The sequence below is a fragment of the Numida meleagris genome, chromosome Z (assembly GCF_002078875.1).
Source record: "Numida meleagris isolate 19003 breed g44 Domestic line chromosome Z, NumMel1.0, whole genome shotgun sequence".
Taxonomy (NCBI): Eukaryota; Metazoa; Chordata; class Aves; order Galliformes; family Numididae; genus Numida; species Numida meleagris.
Genome location: NC_034438.1, coordinates 49,464,799 through 49,492,045, shown reverse-complemented (window position 1 = coordinate 49,492,045; position 27,247 = coordinate 49,464,799). Strand labels below are relative to the sequence as shown.

Below are 27,247 nucleotides of genomic sequence, written 5' to 3'. Positions count from 1 at the left end.
AATCAGATAAAGTATTTGAAACATTTTGCTTGGCTTGAAGTGGCTGCATGTGTTAGTTACCTGTGTATGCTCTGTGATGTTGCCAGGTTCAGGAGTCTGTTCATTAGAGTAAGGAGCACCTGCTTGAGATTTCTTGCCTCCTTTTTACTGCTAGTGTTGGTGGTGATAAGAATTGCAGCTCTATTTCAATGTGTTAATCACTGTAGAAGAGTAGAGAAACTGTTCAGCTGGTGATATATGTGTATACATACGAAGTAAGTGTAGTAATCTCCTAACTCAAAATGTGTTCTGATTCGAATTTTCTATTTGTAATCCTTTAATTCAGTTACTGAATTAAATGTTCTGGATCATCTTGTGTGCATGTTCTGGATCTCCTACACCAAAATAGGGAGTTGAAAGAAAGGCTGGGGAAAAAAATGGATAAAAAGAGCTTGGAAGGCCTTTTAAAAAGAACAGAACTTAAGAATATGGTGTCATCGTTGCTGAAGAATGCAAACTAATCTGTTTTCTTTTTCTATTCTTTCTGTTGCTGTTGAAGTTAGATTTTGGATGATTATGGTGCATTACAAGCTTAAGCATATGAAGAAACAATTGCATGTATCTGCAAAAATGAAATTAAGATTGCTATTATATACACCGACCTTAATTTTCAGATACTTGACTTTTTAATCTAAAGAAGGAATTTATGTGCTGTTCTCTCATTATAATTTGCAATCTCATTCTAGCATATACCAGTACCCTTACCTTGTGCCTGTCTACAGTCATAGCTGAAAGTACCATGATTGCTTATTGTTTTTCATCTTGGAACTCAAAGTTAGCTTAAATCAAACCTCTAAGAAGCATGCAAAACTGTCAGTTGGAATTTTGTTGTCTTTTTTTTTTTCCTTTCTCAGTGTCACTTGTACTTTGACCTAGATTGGTAGGGATTTTGTGGAGACTTCAAAGCATTGTGTAGACAAACCCTCTTGGCTGACAGTATCAAGTTCCTAAACCAACTTAAACTACTTTCCAAGGAATCATGAAATCATGGATATCCTGAGCTGTAAAGGACCCACAAGTACCACCAAGTCTAACCTTGGCTTGTCACAGCACCACCCAAAACTCAAACTCTATGTCTGAGAGCAGTGTCCAAACACCCCTTGAACTCTGGCAGCTCAGGGCTGTGCACACTGCCCTGGGCAGCCCGTTCCAAGCCCGCTGCCCTCTGGTGCAGAACCTCTCCCTGACCCCCACCTACCCCTCCCCTGACACAGCTCCATGTCGTTCCCTTGGCCCTGTTGCTGTCACCAGGGAGATACCCAAGAGAAGACTTCTGTAATGTTTTTTTAAAAAATAAATATAAAACGTTCATTTTCTCCAAAGAACGATCTAGTATCTATTCCTACTTTGTTTATAAATCAATGAAGTGAATTAGCTTGAGAGCTTGACAAAAGAGATTTTAGAACTTGCCCAGCAAAATACATTCATGGCAGATTTTAACTGGAGAAACAAAGACAGTCCCTTTGTTAATAAATTAAGACTTGGAGCTGTTGGGGTTTGGTTTTTTTTTTGGAATTATTTTTACATCCTCTGGGGAGATGGATTTCATTTGTTAGTCATTGTAGATACTGTTCTTCCTCTTCTCAAAACTGAAAGAAGACTGTGGGAAAAGTGTTACAGATGAATGTCACTTCAAAATCTATGTGTCACTTGGCAGTTGAAGATTATGGAGGTTTTCGTTTCCATCCTTTGTAACTACATTTTCAATTTTGCTATCAGGAGATTAGCGCTTCAATTCTAGTACAAGCTTTTATGTTTGGGCACAGCCTGGTCTGCTTTTTTTTTTTCCTGATTTTATTCAGTTGAGAATGAGTTAAAAATGAAGTTTTGTTTATCAGTTGCTGTGACCCTTCTGGCTCTTGAGCGCACTGACAAGCACTGACTAGCTTGTTACATCTGTCTCCGAAGGGGCAGAGAGAGGCTAAGTGGGTTTCTGTTTCTGTTTTGAGTTGCTGTTTGTCTCAGCATCTGCTTATCTGCAAAGAGGATTGCTGTTCATGTCCTTTGGGGTCCTCTTCCCACCCCAGTAGAGAATTAAGAAAAATAACTAGTTGTGGCTCTCTTCATGGTTGCAGTTAAAGTGAATTTACTTGAGAACTGTATGTAGAACTTTGTAATAATGACAGTTCTCCAACTCTTTTCTGTTCTATGCGTTTTCTTTTTTCCTGATGTGTACATAGCATTTTTTAATGCTTTATGCATTAAAGGGACTATGATGGAGAGCAATACGTTTCTTCATACCTTAGTTCAATACTTGGAAAACCAGACGTGTGCAGAAAGCTTACTATGACAAGTTGTTTCTGTGTGTAAAACATCTGTAACATTCTGCATTGTATTTGAAGAAAGTGCACCACTTAAAAAAAAAAAAATTGTCATGTTGAATGACAGCAAATTCCGTAAATTTTTGGAATATAAGGACTAGAATTCTTAATCTACCACGTCATGATTAGAGTTTTCAACCTTCCTGTGGAAAGTGCCACGTCCTCTCAAGGGTTTGGTTAATGTTAGAATTGAAACTATGACATACATTAAACAACCCATTTACAGCAGCTCTTTTTGGCATCTCAAATCAGAGGGAATCCTAACCAATACAGCATGCCTATGATGTCTACGTATTGGTGCAAAGCTGATATCAGCCTCCTGGAAAGGAGGTGATTCTGATTTCTGTAGAAAGAAGTAAATATTTCTGCATAGGCAGGCTGCAATCTGACAGAACCCTCCACATTTTAATCAGCACCTTGTGCTCAACACTGGATAATGGCATGTGTAGGTACCAGATTGCCAGCCGTACAGTTCATCATGGTATGCTGTGTTGTCTTCCCAGGTATGGAGTATGAACAGCCACATCAGCTGTGGTATTAAAGAACTTGTATAATGAATGTGTGAACTCTAGGTTCATGCATTAGCATTACTGTTTCAAAATTTTGTTTATGCCTTTATACAATTAAAGTCAGCTTTTTAAAATATCTAATGTTTGTGGAAAAGGGGAGCTGGGGACTGTATGGAAACAGAAGCTATTAAAGATTTCTCAATAGTTGCATTTTTAAGGAAAAAATGAAATTAATTTTAAGAGTCTAACTTCCGGTTTTGAACAATAGATGACAATGGTTAATCCAGTCTTTTCTGAATAACTACCATATTCAGTTTAAAATTCTTAATTGAAAGAGAATCTTTAAGCACTACTTAAAATCGTGCTCAAGGAGAAGATTAGCCTGGGAGATGACTAGGAGTGGGAAGCTGAGTTTGTATAGAAATAAAAACTGGAGTGTCTGCGTTGATCTGTAATTTGTCTATTTGTGTCCAATGAAACCTGATTCCACAGTAATACTATGATAGTCAGGTCAGTTGTACAGACTGTGTTTAATTCATGCCATCCCATCTCTCAGCCAGCCTGCCACTGTTCCCCATGCCCATAAGAAACAAAAACCAAAACTCAAACTAGTTGGAATCAAAACCTAAAACCAACATGAGTGGGGGAAGTTCTCCCCCATCTGAGGCTTGCGTTTTGGTTTTGTGTAATTCTGATTTATTCATGTTGTTACTTTTTAGTTTCTAAAATTGGAATAAACTCCAGCTGAGCTACTTGCATGCAAAATAAAGTACTGCAGTTTTCTTGAAAGTTTAGCCAAAACTTCATGCTCAGCTCTCTGTTGTCCATATCATCTCACAGCTGCTAATATTTACATGAGCTTTTTCCTTCCTAAGTGATGTACTGACATAGCTATTGAAATTGAGAGACACTAAGATGAACATGTGACAGCCTTGAAATTTTAAGAGTATGTCAGTTATTGTACCTGAGCCTTAGTATTAGGATTCTAGTTTTTGTTGTGATCGATCTGTCGACCCTTTGTTAGAGAAGGGCATCTGATACTTAAAGCTGTGCCATTACTTTGTGAAACAAACATCTCAATGCAATGATATCAATGTGTGCAAATAGAGAAAACAAAATACAAATGCTTATAAAATTGCTACCTGACAGTATTATTTCTTGACCTGTGACTTCTGGCAGAGCTTGCAGATGTCAGAAAGTGTCAGTAATGGATTCAGGCTATGACACTTGTCACTTAAAAAGTCACATCACAATTAATAGCTTCAGGATTCACTGGGCTTTTTCCTACATGGTGTCATACTCGTTGCATCTGTGACAGCCTTCATTTCCTACTTAGCAAATCGAAGCCTAGTAGCAAGAGCCTCAGGAAGTTGTTAAAGCAATTAAAGGCTTCTCTCTCACAGTACATTGCGTGGTTACCATAGTATCCTCTGTCTCCAAGTCTTTACTGATGATGTCAGTATGCATACAGGGGCTATTCAGAGCATCTACATGAAGATGATTCAGCCTTTGCTAAAGATCGTAGGCATCCCTCCATATGTTCTATTGTCTAGCATCATTTTAGAAATTCATGAGGCTGGAAGGTAAGTGGCTTTTTCTTCATGTTAATTTTTTTATATCCTTACACAGTGAAGCATTGCTTTTTTGTCCTCTGTTGCATAGTTCACAAAATACATGGTGTGTTCTATCTGAACCAGTTGCATAAACTATGTAAATTAAACTTTGCAAAGTCCAGCAAATCTTCAACAAAACGAAAAAATGCAAACAAAAAATTCTTCAATGAAAATCTACTTTACTAAGTAATTGGAGTGTTTTTTGGTGGTGGTGTGTGTTTTGTTACTTCTTTTTTAACCAACTGAAATTCCTTGAGCCCTTATTTTTAATGATTGGAAGAGAACACAAAATATGTAATAGTAACCTTGTTGAAGAGAAACAAGTTCAAGCTTTTAATAAGAAAAAAAAAACAAAAAAAAAATGGGGGGGGGGAGGGTGGGGAGAAGAAAAGAAAGGAGGAGAATAGGGCAACGTGAATTAAAGGATAATTATATGGTTAGTGTGGTTAAACATAGCCTACATGCAGTTTTGCTATGTAAAGTGTTTTGAGTTCTTACTGAAATATGCACTCATCCTTCAGCAAAGCAGGGGTTCTGGCTTTTATCCTGAATAGTGGAAAAACATAATGAAACACTGAAAGAAACTGATGTTGAGAGACTGACAGGACTCTTGCACATTTTGGCCTTGCAAGTTAAGTTTATTAGTAAGTCCACCATGAAAAGCTGTTAAATGTTTGGTTTCACAGTTTGATGATTTTTCCTTCTCCCAGTTCATTTTATATGACCATTATTACACGTGACTATTATTAGTATTTATTGTGTTTTTCTAACAAAAAAAACCCCACAAAACTAAATCCAGACAGACAAGCAAAAATCACCAAAACCACCACCACCAAAAACAAAACACACATTAAAAAACAAAACAAAAACACAAACAACCCTGCAGGAGCTAACCTGTAGAATTATAACAAATATTCTTTCTTACATTTTTTTGAATGCCTTAACTTCATCTTGGTTTTATAGTCTCGATTTCTCCACCTTGAAAATTCTGTGGGTTTTTACTTCTGAAAGAAAATTTATGTGTTTAACACTTGTAATTAAAATAATTTTAGTACTGGGGAGAGGGTGAGAGAGAAACTATTAATGCGAAAGAAAACAAATTTGTAAAATGTTGGTTTGGTGTTGCAGCAAAATCTAAGTTAATGCAAATTAAAACAGTGGATTTTGTATAAGTCTCTAGATGACTCCTTTTTTCTTTCTCTTATCTTTACAGCTTGCAAATATTTTTTCTCTCCTTTTGCCTGTTTTATTTTGTGTGCTCTGACCACAGTGTCTGTTGCTTTATTTAGATAGTGAATTCTCTGGGTATGGCATCCTGTAGGGATATTTCTGAAGTGAAGTACTTAGTATGCTATGCCTATTAAATAAGGCACTTAGGCAGTCTAATGCTATGTCCAAGATCAGGTCTGGAAGCACTATTAATCATGGTAGACAGGATACATTAGAAGAGTTAGACTGTCTGGTGACGATCATGGTTTTTTCTCTTGAATTTTTTTTGTTTTTCTCAGTCCAAGTAGCGTAAGGATTTTTTCCTTTCTAATGCAAAAATACTTAGGCTGTTTTTCCTCTACTTGACTGCATCATTATTGGATATTAATAAATATAATAAAAATATAATAAATATAATAAAAAGCAATGCTTTACTTGAATTTTCACATTTGGTTATTACGAAAAAATTCTCCTAACATACTAAAAGCAATTTAGTATTGATCACAGTACACTCCATTATTTAATGTATTTAGGTGTTTTGTATTTTTCTTTTTAAATCTGAAAGGTTAGCCAGCATGTAAAGAGAGCAAAATGGTTGGGAATAGAATATTGAACTGTATTAACTACATTCAACTGTTACAATTATTTTAAAGTTGCTTTGCAACTTTCTGGAAAAATATAGTGAAGTTTCTATAGCTTTAATAATTGGTTAAATGTACAAATATTTTTACATTTGGGCATATTAGAGATCCATTCATAATTTTCTCTGCTGAAAGTGTTGGAAAAGGAGCTGCTGATGAGGTCTGTGTTTGTTTGTTTTCCAATTGAATTCCATTTGAGCAGTTCCATATTATGGAAATATGGAAACATATTTCAAGTTGTGTATATTTGCTCATGTTGCGTATATTTGTCTCATGCAGCTTCACATGAAGTTAAGGTTAGTGGTCAGCTTAAGTGTAAACAAGAATATAATTGGGAATGTTAAAACAACAACAAAAAAAGGGAATGCTGTTTTTAAGCCAGAAGCTGTTTAGAAGACAGAAAGATTTCAATCAGTGAGGGAATAAAAGCATGTCTGGAGGATATCTGAGCATATTTGAGTGCACTAGACTGCATGTACATTTTTTGTATTTATAAGCTATTTTCATTAAACAGCTTTCAACGTATTTTTGACCTTTTCTTCAGTGGGTCAAAGTGAATCTGTACACAAGTAGGTGATCTGCAAATAAGGTTATCATATATGTTTAAGAACAAACCAAATACTTTGTTTTCAAGATTTTTTTAAATTATACTATAAAATTTAGCATAAATCATTGTAATTGTTGTTTTACCTTAAAACTCACGGTGATACTAATTTCATCATGGAATGCGTAACCTGTACAGCTATCTTGAGTAAGCAGTTCAAATCCGAGAAAAGAAATAAAGTAATATTTACGTACAAACATAAATACTTCATGTGAGTCGAGTTACGTTCTGACATGGAGTACCTGCTGTGTTGAAATGTAGAAGGAACCTGCTTCAGCTGCAGTTGTGGTTGGAAATAAAAAAAATTTTGGAAAGTTGTTAAAAATGAGAGTATCTTTCGAAGATCGTGACAGTGAGTTCTAAATTGAGTTTATAATTTTATCCCATTTAATCTAGATACTAACAATTACTCTTGTAGTATACTTAACCCTTTGAAATTATTCATTTCAAATGTTATTTTTTGTAGTATGGGCTAGCAACAGTGATCTAGCCATATTTATAATGTTTAGAATGTTTCTTGTCCCAAAATATGTAATTGTACTAACTATCTTTTTTTATCATTGTATTTTCTCTTCAGCTTATGCATTTGCTTTTAACTGCAGTCTCAATTAAAAGCAAAATGCTTTTAAAGGTGTGTTAAAGGAGTTAAAATAGCAGTTAGCTATTGATTGTTGCTTTTTAGATTTACTTTTAAACTGCTTTGACAGTTATTATCTTCTGGATGCAAAGAGTGTTACAAGATTGTCACTGTGACCAGGGAGATTAAAAAAAAAAAAAAAAAGGAAAGAAAAAAGTTCCAAGGGAGAATTTTGAGAAAAGAATGAATTTCTGCATCCACTGTAAGTTATTTACTATTGCTTTTGAGGAGCTGTTGTAAGAAATTATTTTCTTTTGCAGATTACACACAACTGTCCCATATGTAATGCGTGTAGCGAGGGAGATATCGTTCTCCAATACACAATTTTTTCTTCAATGTCTGTTTCTGTCTAAGGAGGTAAACAGTAGTTTAGGGCTAGGGACTTCTTTCTTCCTTGGTTTGTACCTTCACTTCTTCCTTCCTTTTCTTTCCCACCAGAGCTCTGGAGTTCATGTACACATTTCACTGGCAAATAATTCTTAATCAAAACAAGACTTCTCTTTGTTCTTCTACTCTAATCCTGTTAGGTCGTTCTCAGGAGTTCATGTTTGAGCAGACTCTGATTGTATTGTAACACTTGTGAAATTACTTGGGATCCTCTTTTAGTGTGGCATCATTAATCATTGGCTTGTTTTCTTCCTTCTGAGTAGAAAACAAACAAGATGAAGTGGTGACTAGGGGAAAAGATATATACTTTAAGAAAAACAAAGCAACAACTTTTCGTGGGTCTGGATTACTGGCTGTACACTATGAGGGCATTACAGAATTACGGAGAGATTTATAAGGATATTGAGGATGAAGAGATGGAGATTCTTACTCTAAAATGGACTGAAGGAGAAGTTGATAAAAAAGCTTGAACTGTGTAAATTAGGAACCATTTATGTTTCTATTATGTAACGAGAACAAGATTACATAATAAACATGTAATTAATGGCTGGCTGCTGCTGAAAAAAGTAGTCTTGATTTTGCTTTCGTTGGCCTCAGTCTCCTGGTGCTTTTCTCTAACTGTGTCAGTCATAGAATGATCTTGCCCAGCTGGCTAAGGCAACAGAAGTATATCTGTAACAAAGGTAGCATTTCCACCAAATTAGGCAGACGGTTGTACTCTGCTTTAAGCTATGTAATCATGAATTCTGTCATAGTTAAGAAGATACAGTGGACATGCAGAACATAGCACCTGAGCATTCACCTCTTTTTGTGAAACCACTGTGATGGGGCTTTGTGGCTTTTGAAGTCTTTGTATTCAAGACAACTGTTCAGTAGAAGAGCCTTTAGCTGGTACAGGTGGTCATTGTTATTTGATTTAATTGGTTTGAGTAGAAAGTTTTTGAATGTTTTTACTAAAACTTAAGGGAGTTACTATTCAGAGGAAAGTCAGAGAGAAAATTTTTGACCTTGTTTGAACAAAAGAATTTCTTAATGTCAAATATTAAAATAATGTGCTGTTTTTAAATGATGACCAAAAAATAAAATCTTTCAAGCAAGGGCACTGTAGAAAACTGCAGCAGCAGCAGCATTAACTTTAATATTAATCTTGTCTGCCTGACAAAAGTCCATTAGGTTATGTGATAAAGCTAGTCTGCAGAGCTGTGAAGTAACAGAGAGGCAATGGCAGGAAAGACCCAAGCAACAAACAGCTAGCCCTGGCTGTGCACAGGCCACTGCAGGAGCTGTCAAAAGCCTGTCTTCAAAATGCCAGATGAGCACAAGATCAGGAGAAGGTGGCAGGGTTACCCTTCAGTGAGGGCTGGGAGAATGGACGCACCCGGTCTGGGGCCTCTCCTAGGACTGTCGACTTGGTGCCCAGCTGTGAAAGCCAGTGGGTTAAGTCAGTGCCTTTCAGAACACAGGGAGAATGCCCAGGAGTATGGGACACAGGATGCCTTGGAAGTGCATTTTGGGGTTGTGTAAGTCTGCTTATGGGGTGAGTAGGGGCAGAATTAGAGGCGTGAAACTGTGTGGAATGAGGGGATCTAAGGATGAGGAAAAGTGGAAAAAAATGAGAGACAGTGGGTTAAAAGAGATGGCTGTGGGTTGCAGGCAAGTTTGTACCCTGATTAGGCACTCCCTGTGTGGTGTACCCTGCCATCTTCTCACCTTCCCTTCCAGCCTGTTACTTGACGAGAGCTCTGATCTGCGCGCACGGGCCTGGGGCTGTGTTGTCCCAGGGCCTGACCGCAGCAAGTGGATTTAAGAGCTGAAGACACAGAGTTCTTAAGATGTTTTCCATGCTTTTTGTCTTTAAAGAATGCAGCATCTGCCTTTTTGTTTTACAGAAATTAATTGTAATGAAGGAAACATGTCATCTTTGAGAATCAATCTATGATATTTACTCTACTGCCTTCTGTCTCATAAGACATTATTTGTACATGAATATGTGGAACGTGGAGACTAAAAGATTTGCAGCTTGTATTTTGAGACTAATCATGAGACAGATTTGAGACATTTACGAGACAAATTGTGTCCTGTTCTGGCTAATATTTGCTGACAGGATGTGTGTAGTATTTTTGTCTTATCAAAATAAATTAAATTTCTCAGAGATAAATGCATGTGATTTAAGAAGATTGGATCAGGAAGACTACAAAAGTAGAAAAATCCATATGCAACTCTTGTATGTCTTCTGTAGTATTCCAAAGATCTCCCCAAAAACTTTTCTTCTGTGTTCCTGAGTTGTGGCATTTTCCTTCTGTAGCCATATGGAAAAAAAGGAATTATCTGTGTAATTTTTTTAGCTTTGCATTTTATGTTAAGTGCTTTAGCCCAAAACGATGTATACATTTGTCTTAATGTCTATAACAAAATTATGGTAAAACAAGTGGAACTGGTAGTTTGAACTTCTTTTTAAAAGGATTCTAATGGTTTTGGGGGTTTTATGCATACTTCTAGTGTATACTGACTGATAACCTGTTTTCTTTCCACTAGTTTATTTATCTCCAAAATTATATTCTCATGTTCTAAAAATGTACCTTTTGGTGTTGGGATTATTATATCCTCTAAATATGATTGCTTTGCAGTGGTGGGTAATGAAGGTGATCATTCTTTGAAATATAAATATAAAACAAATGTAATAGTGTACTGAGAAAACTGTTGTAGAATTCCATAAAGCTTGCACTGTCCCAAGTGTTTTGTGTTAACACTGTTGTGACTGCAGCACCTAATTCCGGGTAACTTCTTCAAAAAGCAGAAGAATCACTTGACACTGTTTAGCCTGTTCTGCATGAGGGGTAAGTAGGAATTCAGTGTTTCATGTTATGGTTTCATTTCACGTGTCTGTGGGGTTTGTTTATGTTGTGATTTTCAAGCCTTCTCCACTTCCCAAGTTGCCTTATTGATAGTTTTGTGATCTGAATGGGAGTTAGTGATGAAGCCTCACAGTTATTTTGCTTTTTTGCTCTCAGTCCTCTGTTTATTACCTCAGAAGTACTGCTGTACTTCTAACAGAAACGTTAATTTATGATTCTGTTAGGTACCTCTGTTTCTGTAGTACCATTGCATATTACCTCAAAGAGGTTGTAGGTGAGCTTAATGTTCTTTCTTTTTTTTTAATCACTGCCATTTTTTTCAATGCATTAAAATTTATATCAGAGAAAAGGGATTTCCATCGTGGGTGCTGTAAGCACCATGCTTGCAAATAAATTATGCTTACTTTAGTGAAAGCTGCATAGTTTAAACTGAGAATGGATTTGATACACATTTCTCAGAATGCAAATCTGTAAGTGATTTACAGTGGAAAAGTGTGGGAATCAGAAGGGTTCTGTAATTCCAGAACTCAGCCAAACATCCTAGATTTCAATGGAAATAAAGCGGTTGTATACTTCTGCAAGATACCAGTGTCTCTCTTCTTTAATTACTGAGCAAATACAGTAGTTAATTTATCAGTTTGATATATCTTTTTACATGATAGTATGTAGGGAGTCTTTTGCCCCATGTCCTTATGCACACCTGAAAGAAGCTTGAGTGCAGAAGAGTGCAGTGTTGAAAGTTAAGTCAATCGTGCTCATTAAATGCTTCAGCTACATAGAAATTGTACTGTTAGCCTAGTGAAGGAGAGCAATGAGATTTCTATTGTTATCTCTGTAGTACTTCGAGTTACTTTTATTTTAGTTACTTTTTTTAATTAAAAATTGAACATAACTTGAAGGCTTTGGAAACTTTTGCTTTATCAGTAAGGTGTCCATGAGAAAAGGTTTGTAGTTTGTTCTGCAGTGCTGGACAGAATAAATTTTTCGTAGGGAAGCAACACAAAATTTTGAAGGGCAGGAAAGGAGCATGCCACCTTAATCAGAAAAGTAGTGTAGAGCTTCAGTATGGTGGTGACTCCGTGTTTGAACAGAGCTTTTTGTTCTAAGAGAAGGAACACAACAATATGGAGTTTCCTTGAGCTTTCCCTGTAGTATCTTAAACTAATACTTGTGAAGCACTCAGCTCAGTTTAGTGGTAAGCCCTTCCTCCCTTTGCTACCTGGGAATAGGTGCCTGCTATGCCTTTCCTGAGAACAGTGGTGATGAAGCGACTCTTGAACGCCAAGTCTCCCCTGGCTGGCAGCTTGCTGCTTCCACCCTGATGGACGTGAGGGTGATTTAAAGCATGGCCAGGGCAGGGCTTTTTCTTATTTCTTTCATGAAGTTGAAATTAATAAGTAGTCCTGTAAAATAAATCATGAATTTGTTTGGGTAGGAAGAAATATCAATACAGATTTTCAAAACTGCTAATAATATTATATTTCTTTTTATTTGGCTACCTTCTTAATTGGCTCACCAGGGAGGGAGGATGATTCAGTTCCCTCTTCAGGATGAAGATCATCTATCATTCTCAAACCATGGATTCAAGAAAAGCAGGAGGGAGTCCAAATGACAAAGCATGCCTTTGATTCTAAAACAAGACGCAGAGTTAGACAGTAGACACTAACCTGTGATTGGAGGAAATCTCAGGGAGAGAATGTCTGGTTTAACCTATGTTTATGTCAAAAGAAAAACATGTATCCTGGGAGGTTATATGTGTAAGGCCACCACATCTGTGTCAGAAAAAGGAATTAAACCTGCTTCTCTCCTGAGAAGGCAACTGTAGGCAGTTTGCTGGGGAAAAACTCAAGTTTGATATGATGTAAAACTTTTTTTATCAGCTTAAAAAAAACCTGAAATTTTGATGCAATTCTTGGTCATGAGACCTAATGAGCTTTTTTGAATCTATACTCTTTCAAGGTATTAAGAACGCAATGTGCTTTCTATTTTACTTGTTAGTTACGGTAGCCCAACAGTAATAGGAGTTAGCAAATAAAAATCATGAACGATAAATATTGTATTTGTTCTCCTGTAATTAAAATGTGATATTGTAATAGGAAAATACATACCTGTCATTCTTAGCTCTAGTAAAAGCTTTTAGAAGTGTCCAATCTAATTATGGCATATTCTAGCTCTGCTGAGTTTTATTGAGGACATTGTGACTTTACAAGAATCAGTTATAATGATGGGTTGTGAATAGCAATTTGGTGCATGTGGAATTGATTTTAGTTCTTGGCTTGGTCCCAAGATGTCTTGCAGGGGACTTGTGCTTCAGTTCCCACTCTGTATAGTGAATTAGCTATTTCTTAATGTCACAGAAGCACTAGGAATAGGATGTAATAATGCATGCAAATTAGTCTCTTTAGGTAGAACTATAGCTGCTGAGATACCCGTGTAAGTACAGAAGTACCCTCTGTTGTTATTGTCTACACTTCATTTCTTCATCAGTGTTCTTTAGGAATGATTTTGTAACTCAGCAGTGTTCACTTTTTCCTTAGCTTTATTCACTATTTCAGAGCTCCACAATGTATGTGCTTTACATTTCAAGTATGGTTTAATATTGTTCTTTGTGTTAGGATGAATATTGCTCTTTGTGTTAGAGGTAGGTTATGTCTTTTATGTGTTTTCTGTCATATCTGTGTGACAATAGAGTATGAAATGTAACTTAAAAGCTTCATGTGAATTTTAGAGAACACTTCAAAAATGAAACAGACAACAAATATAGGGTTGTTGTGTTTCCTAAACAGATTGTTTGCTGTACTTTTGTGCAAAATATAAGCCTGAAATCTGCTTTTGTATTTTGATAAGTAAATGAGAGTTTAAGTGTTTTTAACATATGCTTCCACAGAAAACAATGTGTGTGTGTGTGTGTTTTTCAGGAAGCTGTGAAGTTTTGTTCATATTTCTGTATTTCAGAATTATTCTCTGAAAACTGCACAATAGCTAGTCCTGGGTAACCTTCTTTAGATAAGAGTTTATCTTTTGAAGTTACAAAATTGTGGAACCATTGCAGTTACAGGGGATGGTTTTGCTATAGTAATTAAGACACAGATGGAGTTCATTGTTCAAATGTATTTGAGTGGCACATATTTGGTTAGTGTTACGTGCTGCTGAACATAGGCACCATCTGTCTTCAGCCTGCTTGAAAGTGTGGTCTCAGGAGAATTTCTTGTGATTAACGTGAGATAATTTTAGTTTCACTGTTTACCAAGGTATCTGTCTCCTGCCCAAAGAAATTACAAAGAAGTAAAAAAAATAAAAAATAAAAAGGGGGAGGGAAACTAGATCTACACTACCAAGTAAGGCAGAAAAAGTGACAATCATAGTGACGCTGTTGGTCAGTAAATTTTTTGAACAATTGTGTCTTTTGTTGTATCTAATAAATTTGTAGTACTACAAAACCACAGTGAGAATATTTCCAGTCTCAGGTAGTACTGTGGGCTAAACTTGTAAGAAACTTTGTGTAGTTTATTGAATAGTTTATTTAGGAGGTTGTAAAATCTTGTCTACATAGAAGAACTCTTTTAGGTTTTAAGATAACTTAAATACAGACCTGTGAAAAAATGATATAAATATTTACTTGATTGTTTTTTCCCAATGGAGAATTTATTTATCTTTGAACTTACTCCTTGTCACATTTTTTTCTTGTTCTCTCATCTAATCAAAACTCAAATTTTATTTAACTATGAAATATAAGATCCTTCTGTCCCTTTTGTGCTTCCCTGGATATCCTTAAAATGGGACTTAAGTGGAAGCAATGCAGTCATGTCCATCAGAGCAGACAGCCTGAAACAAAAGATTTAAGACAACCATGAAGTATTCAAGCTTTACATTTCAAGAAAATGCTGGATTAAATCTAAATAACAATGCTTTAAATTTCAAAAGTAGCCATTTCATTGCTGATCAAAGCAAACACAAATGCTGTCGGCAAAGGTTCAGATAGTTGAGCTGCAGTTTCCCTATTTGAAGTGCCACTGAGTTTATGGATTATGGCTTAGAAGTAGGAGTATGCTATCTGGGCTGGAAAGCCTGATCTTTTTTCTGAAGCGTTGTGGTTTTCATCAGCTCAAAGTATGTTTCGTTCATGATTATCACAAGCTCGTCTCTCCAGTGGAAATTAAAGTAGTTTCTACTACTGAATAATACAGCTTTCAAAATGAGCTAAATTTAAAATAGTAACATATTTAACTGGGAAAACACTTCCACTATGTACTATAAAAGTTAGATGACTTCTTCAAAATTGAATCGGCTTTTGCACTGTTTTGAGCTGATTGAGTCTGCTCACAGATATATTTCATTATTTAGATAGGATCTGTGTTTTCTATTGTTTCATTCAGTGCATAGGAGTTTAATTGTACTACGCTTATGAAGTTTACCTGTGTCCTCTCTTCTCCGCAAAGCCAAGAGACTTGTGAAAAGAAGGGAGGAACGTGAGTAAGTTTAAAACAAACTTCGTAAAAGCTAAACAAGTCTTTTCAGTGAATTCAGCTTACTGTTACAAAAAGATTTTTTTTATTATCTCATAAGCACCATACATAAATCAGTACTTCATTCATTATGGTTATGGAAAAATAATTTGTGACTTCTGATGCTTAGATTTGATCGCAGTTATACCTGTTAATTTTGAAAATTGTGTTGAGGTTGTTTTGAGCAACAGTACTACTTCAACTTTTTTGATTACTTTTAAAAAGTGATCTTCACATTACTTCAGTAACAAGATTTGTTTTGTGAATAACTGACAGATGTGCTTTATAACTCCCTTTCTTAACGCAAACAATACAAAAAAGCTGTCAAATGTTCACTTGCTAAGTCCTTTTTTGGACATTCATATTTACTTTTTTCTTAGTTTGTACAGCATTGGGATTGACAAAACTGTAATTAGAGATACTGAGCACCTCTCTGTATGATACTGTGTCTTTTTTGTGACCAGTTGTCTTTGAAACGAACAAAAAATTCATAGAAAAGCAATCCTGAAATACACTCTCATGTATTTTCAGAGCATTATCTCAGGATGGCAGTTGTAGCTAATGCCTGATGTTCTGAAACTGCGTGCTGCGGAGGCACAAAGATGCTGCAGTTTAAATCAGTTGTCTGCATCATGTCAGCATTAGCTGCCGTAGCCCTCCAGAAAGCAGTCAGACTTTCTACTCAACACGGCCAATATCACAGTAAAACAGAACAATATTGTCTTGTATTCATGAATGTTAGATATAGCCTGAATTAGCACCTTTTTTCCCTCAGAAGCATTACAGTGATCATAAAATTATATCAAGCCTCTCTGTGAACTGAATAACTTGAGATCATGTTTTTCTTTGCAACTTAATGCAGAGTCTGACTTGATCTCTTAAACCGAAGCAGACCCTGGGACTGGTAAGTGATGCAGCTCTTGTCACCTGGTATGAAACTCCTCTGAAAGTGTAAGCTGTATAAGTAACTACAGATTAATTTAAACTGCCTGGTTTGAGAAAAAGGAAAATTCAAACAGGGAAGGCAAGAAACAACATTGGAAAATTGTATGTTTTTACTGCAGAATGGCTGTAGGCCAGGTGTTTTTTGTCTTCTCCTTTAAAAACCTCGAGGTCAATTCTTTGGGCAGTATTAAAATCTGTTAAAACAGTTTGAAAACAAATGGGAGATTACACAACTGCTAGCAATATGTTTTTGGAAAGTTCTCCCACGTGGCATATGTGTGGTAAGGAGAAAGCCAGCTTTCTGTCTAGCTGTTGCAGAATCACAGAATCACCAAGGTTAGAAAAGATCTCTAAGATCATCCAGTCCAACCATCCACCTATCACCAGTATTTGTCCACCAAACCATGCCCCTCAGTACAACATCTGAATGTTCCTTGAACACCTCCAGGATCGGTGACTCCACCACCTCCCTGGGCAGCCCACTCCAGCACCCAACCACTCTTTCAGAAAAGTAGTATTTCCTAACGTCCATCCTGAATCTCCCCTGGCGCAACTTGAGGCCATTCCCTCTTGTCCTGTCGCTAGTTAGAAGAGAGAAGAGGCCGACCCCCAGCTCACTACAACCTCCCTTCAGGTAGTTGTAGAGAGCGATAAGGTCTCCCCTGAGCCTCCTCTTCTGCAGACTGAACAACCCCAGCTCCCTCAGCCGCTCCTCATAAGGCCTGTGCTCTAGACCCCTCAGCAGCTTCGTCGCCCTCCTCTGAACACGCTCCAGGGCCTCAATGTCTTTCTTGCAGTGAGGGGCCCAAAACTGGGCGCAGTACTCGAGGTGCAGCCTCACCAGAACTGAATACAGAGGGACAATCACTTCCCTGCTCCTGCTGGCAATGCTATTTCTGATATTTCTGGTATGTGTCGGGTGAGTGAAGAGCACCCGCACCAAATGATGTTGACCTTCCTCACTGTGCCCCTTCGTTCTGTCAGCTCCTTCCTTCGTGCAGAAGTCAGCTTGGTGTCAGCCACCTGCATGTTGGCATGGCACCCAGTGGGGCGGTGCAGTACTCAGGCGAGGAGCAGTGCTCTGCGGTGTCTGCAAAGCCTCTGAGTGTGGGCGTCTTAGTGACACATTCACCTGATTTTTCCAAACTGCTTGTTCCTGCTTGGTCTGGGTGGCTGTCCTACCTCATAAAGTTGCCTGTGGGGAGACAACAGCTATGTCACACCTTGTGCAATTCCATTGATGTACTTTGTACAGTTACAGCACCAATAAATAAAGCTTTAATCTGTGAGTGAAATCCTGTGTAAATCTCCCTCACCTGTGCAGCTCAGATTTTTGGCAGCCTGCCACAGTTGGCCTGGTGCTGAGCTCAAGCAGATTGTGGTGCAGCTCCAAAGAAGTGGCTGTGACCACTTTTTTTCTCAGGTAGCTTGTGCTGAGGAAGTCGCAAGCAATGCACACAAACCTAGGCTGGTAGTTAAGCTTCTAGACAGGCTTTATTGGGCCTACTGAGGGCACAGAACTATGAAAGTGGAGTGTAGGTATAGTTATGTTTCTTCACGATTGAGCTTCAGCTTCATACACTTTTTTTATTGAATTCTGCAAAGAATTAATCAGGTGTAAATTTAAAGACAATTATTTTTCTATTAGGACCTTTCATTTCTTTTATGTTGGTGCCTGCATCAGAAGAGTAATATCACTATTAGCGTTAAAAGTGGTTGTTTCTTTTGTGTTGGAGAGGAAGGTGGTTTTGGAAGAGAGAGTTCTCAGTGCAGTATGCCCCCAACTGTGGCAAGAAAAGTTGCATGCATTGCATTACTCTGTGCAAAGCAGTGACCCAACTGATGTTTACTGTGTATTTTCACAGAATCACAGAATGATTGTCTTGGAAGGTAAAGCCCACCCAGTTCCAACCTGCTGTATGCGTAGGGTTGCCACCCACCAGATCAGGTTGCCCATGCCCCTGTCCCACCTGGCTTTGAACACCTTCAAGGATGGGGCACCACAGCTTCTCTAGGCAGCCTGTGCCAGGGCCTTACCGCTGTCTGAGTAAAGAATTTCTTTCTAACATGAATATCCCCTCTTTTAGTTCGAAGCATTTCCCCATTGTCCTGTCACTATCAGACCGTGCAAAAAGTTCATCTTTTTTATAAGCTCCCTTGATTTTCTCAAACACCAGGCTGATAAAGCTTCAAAAGTCTTTTAGTTCAGCTTCAGGTTTAGATACCTAATGTGTCTATGTTCTAAGTTTGTATTTTTTTTTGTTTGCTTTTATTTAATGTTTTTAAACAAGCAGTTTCAGTACGTAAACCTTACTAAAATCTTCTTTAGTCTTTTTGTTTAATAGTAACATGTGGTGGTTGCAGAATGCAGGAAAGATTTAAAGAGAGTACTGTACAAAATACAGTATAGGCTATTCATTAAGCAAGATGAGGCATCCAGTTGTTATGTGTTGGAAAACTGAAAAAATCTCTGGCAATTGCACCAGGTAATAATTGAATGAAGAATGTAACAAATTTCCTTATTACCTATCTACATAACCCTGATTCCACAGTACCTCTCTGCATTTCCCCATCCCTATGCATCTCTCTTAGCTATATATACACGTATGTATGTAACAAAGTCTGTTGACAGCCTCCAGGCTTAGGGAAAGATGTGTGAGAAAGAAAAAGTGTAATGCCACAGGGAGGTACAAGGATCTTTACAAGGTAATGGCCATTCCCCTCCCATTCTTTTCAATGTTTTGACCAACTGTTTTCACCTTGTCATCATTATCTTAATAATACTTTATTTCTGTCTTTGTATGGTATTCTCATAAGCATCGTACGTAAGCATCTCCTAAACTTCTGTTACACAAGTGCACAAGTCTGCCATGTGATTTTTTTTTTTTTTTTAAAGAAATGCCAGCCATTTGCTTGGTGCTTGTCACCTCTGCTTTCAAGTATTATGTGGAAAAAAACACCATTAGCATGATTTATAAAGATCTGATAAAGTGCTGTGATTAATTTTATATAAGTGGTAGATGTGAAGTCTTTGCTGGTACAGAACACAGATTTCCCTCTTGAAAGCTTTAGTTAGAAATGGCATTCATTTGCTGCAGAGAAACAGCACTCTGATAATTCTGTATTCCTCATGAACAGTGGGACTCTAAATAAACCATTAAATGGCCATAAGAGGATGATTGTAAAAATGTTTTACTAAAGGAAATTGCAAGTGCTCAATGGACTGGCATGAGTAGCTGCCACAGTAATGTAGTTTTGTATAGAGAAAATTGGCATTGAGTTTTGAAGCCTAATTTTCAGAAGGATGTTTATATCTAAATTCAGTAAGTACTGCTTTTCACAAGCAGTTTACGATGCCCTAATCTCTTGGTACAAAGTACAATTTAGACCATGGAGTATCTTACTTACAAAGGTGAGGCTTCCTGTGTTCAGATTTCCAGCTTCTCCTTTCTACCCATTTTTGAGGCTCATGGACCAGATGTTCTGGCACGTTTGTGCTTTGTAGTCATACAGCAATTTCATTGAATAACAGAATGGTTTGAATTGCAAAGGACCTTGGGGAAAAAATATGTCGAGTTTGATTTGAACCACGAAAGAAATGTTGCTTTCTGCTGTGCAGATGTTTGGCTGTTTCAGCTCTGCACTCCCATTTCTAACATTTAGGATGTCCTGAGGATTTCAGCTGAAAAAGCCCATGCTGTTTTTGAAATTCCAGAATTGCTGTCTGTTTTTATTATTTTGTCACCCAAGTTCTATCTTTTAATTGGAAGTTAATCTGCACCTTGTTGTAATAGATTCTGACTACCTTGATTTCGAGCTTGAAGTGCCAGAAGGCAGTTCAGGTAGGACTGCCCAGTTTCTATGGACTGACTGGTACAATCAGATTTTTGAAAGCATTTTTGGGGGGTTACTAGCTAACTTTTATCTCATACCTGTTGATTTTTTTTAGTCGGTGAAATAACGTGCTTGGCAATTAATTAAGAACTGTCAATTAATGTTACCCATTGGACAAAAGTGCTTCCTCCCTTGAAACAGTAATAATGTTGAAAACATTAACTATTCCCAACAACTGGTCTCAATACTGACCTTTCTGATGATGTGCCTGCTAGTAAAGGATCTGTTTCTGCTGCACACTGAGCAAAATTTTTGGTAAAAAACTGGGGTCATATTTAATGTCAAAGTATGTAACAAAGTATGTTGTTTTTTTTTGTTTATTGCTAAGATGTACTTAAAGCAGGACAATGAAATGTTTGTGTAAACAGTTTTTAATGCTGACCTAAAAACTTCAATCTTAGCTGTAAGCAAAACAGAAAAATTTCAGTCTGAATACCTTAAAGTACAATACTTTAGAAATCTTTTGGGATTCAGTTTTGGGAATTCAGCTTAAATGATTTACTTCTAAGTAAAAGTGAAAGTAGAAATAATTTTTATGCTAAAATCTGTGTAATGTTCTGCTTAGCACTTCAGAAGTAGTTGTAGGGAAAAACAGCTTAAAAATTATCTCGTGTATTTTTTTAATAGAGAATTTTAGAAAACTCCGTATTGATTTTTTTTATTATTTTTTATTTTTCGTGCGTAACTGCATATTCTTGCCCCTGGAGGAATTTATGTAGGAAAACAAAATGCTTTTTTCATATTTTATAGAGTAAAAGACATGTTAGAAAAAAAAGAAGCTAGCTAGAAAACTTTTACTATTCTGTTTAAAAAAAATGTTATTTTTCAGGTGGATGTGTTGTGTACTGTTTGTGGTTTTTGGTTGTTGTTGTTTTAGCTCTTTCACTGCTATTTCTAAGCAGTATATGAGGGCCTTTTACCTCTTCTTTCCCTAGCTCCTGCCAACAAAGCTTTCACCCTTCTGAAGAAAAATCAGATTGATAAAAGTTCTTAAAAGTGTAGGTTTATACCTGGCTGTATTTAATCTGAATTTGATTACTGACAAAGGACACTAAACTATGCTCAGTAGTAAGAATGAGCTAATCAGGGGAAAGATAAAATGGACAAGTGAACATGCATATCATAAAGGTTTACTGTAGGCCATAAGTGATAGTGTTGTTTGGACTGTTCTTAATTCCTTTTCATAAAATTCTCTTTCTCTGTAACTAGAATGAGAACAGGGAGAAAGGCATATTTTTGTTCGAAGTCTGACCTTAAATTTGAGAGGTTTTGAAAGGCTTGCTTCCTGTGGTGTTCACCTTTTGTCATTGTTTATCAAGCCATGATGCCAGTAGTTCCTCTGACAACTTCTGGAGTAGTGAGTTCTTCCTGGTTCACTTCCTTCTTCCGTAGGACCTGTTAGTTAATGAGCATCAGAATGGAGTGCTGGCCTAAATCAGTTACATGGTGCTTAATAAAAGATAGTGTTTTGACAAGACAAGTCACTGATAAAACCTACCTGTTCTATCTTCTGCTCCCTGAGAATCAAAATAGTCACTTGGCAAATAGGACGGGAGAGAGATTGTGTTCTGAAGAAAAAGGCAAACAGTATAAAATGCATACACTGATTGTCACATAATCTTACTTTGTATTTAAAAAAAAAAAGTTAAACTTTGTGTTTACCTGCCAAAGTAGTGCTCAAGGGAAAATTCCTTGCGATACCAATACAAGGTCTGTTAAGAATGGCCATAAAGAGTGAGGCAAAGAACTCAGTCTTCTCTTTAAAGCTGAAGAGATTTCCTTACAGCTCTTCTGCTTGAACAGAATCTAGGAATTCAAAAGTGCTTCTCAACTAATTTGTTGAAATTAGAAAGGACAGCTAACACTTCAGCTCGTTGTTGTTGTTGTTGTTTTTACTTAGAGGGGTTCAATTTAATAACTAAAACAAATGCAAACGAGATCAGATGCTTAAAGCACACGTGCTAAGGCCCAGTCTGGAGGAACTGATGTGCAGTGGAGCTTCTTAGAACTTTTTTTCATTGTCTTTATTGGTACTATAAACTCGTGTATATATGTATATATACAAAGATGAATTTTAATTTTGAGAAATTACATTACTCTGGAACGTTGAGCAGAATTGCACAGTACAACTTTATGTGTGCTGTCTGGTTTTGTTCACCTTTGTACAGCAATGCTTATGGCAGTTCAGTACTCCCAAAACTGTGCAGTTGTTTCACACAGCAAAAGTTGATTTGTTAACATTTATACATTAGGAACTGAAATGTATGTAGTCATGAATTTTTTTAAGGTTCAGAATGTAATTAAATGAATGTGTCTGTATTCACAGATTTATTGTTAACAAGTGTCACGGTTTTATGATTTTTGGCTATCTGTATTCCACATCACAAAATCATGTAGTGCACTGGGAGTTAAAGAGTTAATGTTCCAATTCTATGGATTGTGAATAGTTCTGGGTACCTGGTTCTCAGAAGAGAACAACAACTACATTTCCCAGAGGAATGTTTGCTGTTCTGTTAGCATTTTCCATTCAGAGGGAAAGATAAAAGCTGTACACATATCACGAGATGCCCCTCTTGCTCTCTTTCCCTCCTGCTTGTCCCAGCAGTGTCTCGCCTTCAGCGTTAGAGTAAGGCCTTTTGGTTTTTGGACGCTCTCTCTCATTTTATTTATTAGCTTCAATTTTAATTATGTTGTATTATATTGTGTTATCTTGCATTCCGAAATCTTATTTAGTAAATGAGTTTGTTTCTTCTCAGATCGTTGCCACTGTTTTGTTTTTAGGCCCATTTCCCTACCCCTTCAGCTTTTCCCTTTTTCCCTTTCCCAGGGCGTGGTTTCGTGGGTCCCCCCACCCCATTAGTCACGGAACTGGGCCAAACCAGCCCGTAAACTGCTGACAACAAGCTTCCTTATTTCAAAAATAAAACAAATACATCTTCTGGGTTTAGATCACTTGCTTGCATAGAGCTTCCAAGATGGTTTAATGAAGGCCGGATCTTTAAAAGTCAGAGCGTGTCTTTAATTTTGTCACTCACAGGACCCACTCTTGAAATGTGAAAGACTTACTTCAGTAGTAGCTTCTTATTCCTTGTTGTGTGTTCAAACACTATCTGATTTCTGTTCAGTTGATCAAACATACATCTGCTTTTAAACTGTGTGCTGTAAGTTTGCTGACAACAGCTTTGATTATTCCTATAACTGGGATACCTCATAGTCTGTGAGATTACTGAGCAGACTCTAGAAGAGAAAAAATTGGTACGACCCATGGCTGTTGGCAAAAGGTCTAACTTTTTTTTTAGGTAGGATTGTTTTTAATGCTAGGCAAGATTCTGAGAGTGAGTAAAACCTAGCGCTACTAACAGACAGGAGTAACCAGTAAAGCTTTTAAAATTGCATGTGCCATTGATCTCAAAATTATGCGGTAAGGTAACTATTTGAATAGTTTATTATGCTGGGAGAGAATTTACATGCATCTAACCTGTTAATCATGTATGCTCTTGTCTGAACAAGCATAGGAGGAAAAAGAAATGTAAATTGAAAGTGCCCATCCTCTTAAATACGCTGCATAAGACAAGATAGACAAGCCTTATTGAAAAGTCTTGTATTTATACTGTTTTCTGCCTCTGCAACCTAGATAAAAGGAGATAAAAACAATTTCAATTTGCCACTTGGTTGAATTATGGAAGCTTCCTAAATTTTGAAAACAACTTTTACATAAGCAGATTTTAAAGCATACTTTTTAAAATCCCAGAAAGAGTAATCTTTCTTTTCCAGTCCTATGCAGATTTCATTTCATATCTTGTTCTCTTACAAGTATTTCCTTATTTATTTGGTAGCAATTTCATTTATTTAGCTATTAAGTCTAAAAATAAAAAATTGTTTCAAGAAAACAATACATGGTGTTAATTTTCCTGTATCATCTTTCTTAATCCTTCTGTAGGTGCATAGTGTTTGCCAACTGGGAGCACAGCACTCTGACTCACTCTACTCTGCAAGTGAACAAGCCTGAGTGAGTCGGAAGTTCTTTCCATGCGTGCCCTCAAATCTTCCTTCATAGACCAGTAAGAGGGAGGGAGCATGTCCAGAGTAGTCTAGGTACTAAGCCTGATGATTTGTTTCCTCTGCTCAAGATTCCATCTGTTTTGTCTTGTTTTGCTTTGAGACAGCAAATGCAGTAGAACTAGCATCAGTCATAAGCTTTACCGCCATTTATATTCTCTCTCAAGATAAATTGCGGTTGATTTCCTTTTGCTCCTTGAAACATTACATACAAAGACAAAATAAATGTTATTGAGAAACTCTTTTATTAGTGTTACCCGCTAAGTCATCAAGTTGGCTGACAGTTGGAATTGTGCCCAGAATTTGCACAGACTTGAAGGGGAGCAGACTTTTCTTTTTTTGCATGTGTTTCCTTGCTCTCACCTGGTTCTAACTGCTTTGCTGCTTGGTGTTTGTTTGGTTTTCCATGTTAGTGCACAGTATTCATAATGACTTCTCTTTCCTATGCTACTGTTCATGTTTAACTTGCCTGCCCCTAAGGCAGGATATTGTTTTAAGAAATCTCTATGTGTATATATGCCAAGAATTGTATAGTCTGTTACATTTCTCTAAATTCCAAGGCTAAATTCTTCAAAAACAGACTGTATGTTTACTGTTTTCGGTGATTGAATGATTTTCATGAAACTTTGATTTTTAATAAATGCATTTTCCATTATTATGTCAGTTTTGTTATGTCTGTCTTTTTAAAGAACTACTGTTGAAATCTCAAGAGTGGTTTCAGAGATCATTCTTAACAAGAGATATCCGTTACACAAGCTTATTTTTCTATGGAAGCTTTGACCTTTTCTGAGTATTAATTGGCTCTGTTAAATTTGATTGGGCTTAACAGATGATAATTATTTCATCTGACTTGCTCTTTGCTTGAAAAGAATAGATGTTGACTTTTCCCATCTAACAGAGACTTGTACGTTCTCAGCATCTGTTTCTTACATTGGTTTTGGTTTCTGCATACTTTTTTTAATTCTTCATTTCTCTTTCTCCTGTTCTGCCTTCTCCTGTGAACTTCTTATTTTCCCATATGTAGTGGTGACTTTTAGGAATTGGGCTTCTTGGTTATTCATCTTCGTCTTATACATTCCATCTCTGTAGGCACTTCACAGAAAACCTGCTGCTTGTTTTTAACTTTCATTTTTACTTCTAAAAAATTCCTCTGAATGTTCTGCTGAAATACTAGTCTACTTTATTGCATTTGATTACCTTACTGTTAGCATTACTGTATTTTGTGATAATGAAAATTCAACTAGAAAAAAGTTCGTGCTATAGAAAAGGAACTGTAATAGTAGAAAACTCAGATACCTGCTTTTTGTGGTTCTTATGTCATCCAGTTGTTAACTACTGCTAAATTGAATTAGATACAATGATTTGCTTTTTCCTCTCTCACTCTTCCCATTATCACTTATTTAAGGAGTGTTACTATCTGGGCCTTTTGGAACAAGGAAACACTACAAGATTAGTTTTGTAATACACTCACAAACTTTTACAAATTATTTTAATGAATGAAAGTTACTTGTTATTTTAATGGAGCTAAAATGCTCAAAGTCTCAGTTTATCTACATCACATAGGCTGGACCTGTTGGAGCACGTCTTAGATGGTAATCTAGTAGCTCTCAGTTGAGAATACCCTCCTAGAACAGAAGGCAAAACTGTTCTGGTTTTCATGGTTATTGGGTTTTTTGGGGGCTTTTTTTGGGGGGGCGATGATGTGAGGGGGAGATGGGGATGGGGTTTGGTATACGTACAACCCTCTTCCTTAGATTTCTCTTAAATATTCTACTAGGAGATGCTAAACTAACAACTAACTGGTAGTTCCTGCTGGATTACTGCCTCACTGCACTTCATTAAAGATGGTTCCTTCCATTGCCTCCATATAACATTGTGCCCCTCCTGAAAGAGGCTTGTTCAGGTAGATTTGTCTGGGTTGTGCATAGGGTCAGTGGAGTGTCCAGGCTGAGGGGATGTTCCCCAGGCACAGAGGACACACAGAAATAACCTTGCTCTCTGTCTGGTGGTGCCAGGCTGGGAGGATGTCACTAGCACTAGCTCACCCCCTTCCCTCCTAGCACACACTTTCCTGTTCCCTTAATCCTTTTCCAGTGCTTGTGTTCATCTGGTAGCAGTGGGCCAGTTCAACTCAGCAGCCAAACAGGGTGAGGCATAGAGGAGGGAGAAGGGGCATCCCATGGTTACAGGCAGGGAGTACCTGCTGGAGGTGCTGCCTGGGCCAGCCTGATAGGTCACCTGTTGCCTACCACTACATGTCCAATTGCTTGTGCTGCCTCTCACAATGTGTTTTATTAGAACCAGCCAGTTCAAAACAGTCTAAATAGCTACATGAACAAACTCCTGCACACTATGACTGAAGAATGTTGCTTTTGTTCTTGTTTGCCTGGATGCATAAAGAAGCAAGATTTGAAGTAATTTCTAGTGAAGGAATTTGCAATGAATTTAATTCATTGTTCACACGTTATGTGTAATTTAACTTAAATGTTTTTAATGATCTCTCCCGTGGTTCATCTTTGGAGGTTAATCCAAATTCTTGAAACATTTTCCCCTTAGTAAATTCTTTTTTTCTCCACAAAAAAGGGAGATAAAGGGCACTTCAGTGAGCCTTTATTGTTACTGCTCTGTGCTGCTGATAATGATCTCGATACTAAAATGAAAGATGAAGGTTCTCATGTGCTTTCCCTTTTAAGCAAGTAATTAGTACTATCCAACTTGTTCATTTTTTTGAGAATGTGAAATCAGCATTTAGTTAAGATGTCATCTTTCAGTGAAAAGTGTTGATCTTTCTTGACAAGATAATTTTACTTGCATGACGGTTGGACAAAGCAGACGAATTACAAGGTGATTTATTGTGAATAAAATGCTTTTCATATGTGTTTAAAATGCAGACTGGGCATTTTAAATGTGCTCTTTCTGCTTCAGCTTTCTGAGATCTAACTTCTACAAGAAGGAACGGACTTTCTCCATTTCACTGTTTTAGAAGGACTTGCAGGTGCTGGTGGATGAAAAGCTGGACACAAGCCAGC

General features: G+C 37.1%; 1 protein-coding gene across 6 annotated transcripts in view; it reads left to right on the top strand.

Moving 5' to 3' along the window:
• Nucleotides 1-27,247, top strand: part of PAM (peptidylglycine alpha-amidating monooxygenase) — a 141,357-nt gene that overhangs the window by 23,026 nt on the left and 91,084 nt on the right. The window contains exon 2 of one of the 6 annotated variants that reach the window (XM_021380512.1): nucleotides 24,100-24,254. The exons of the other annotated variants lie outside the window; for them this stretch is intronic. The gene's annotated coding sequence lies outside the window, so the exon portion shown is untranslated. The remainder of the gene's footprint in view (nucleotides 1-24,099; nucleotides 24,255-27,247) is intronic. 6 annotated transcript variants of the gene reach the window in all.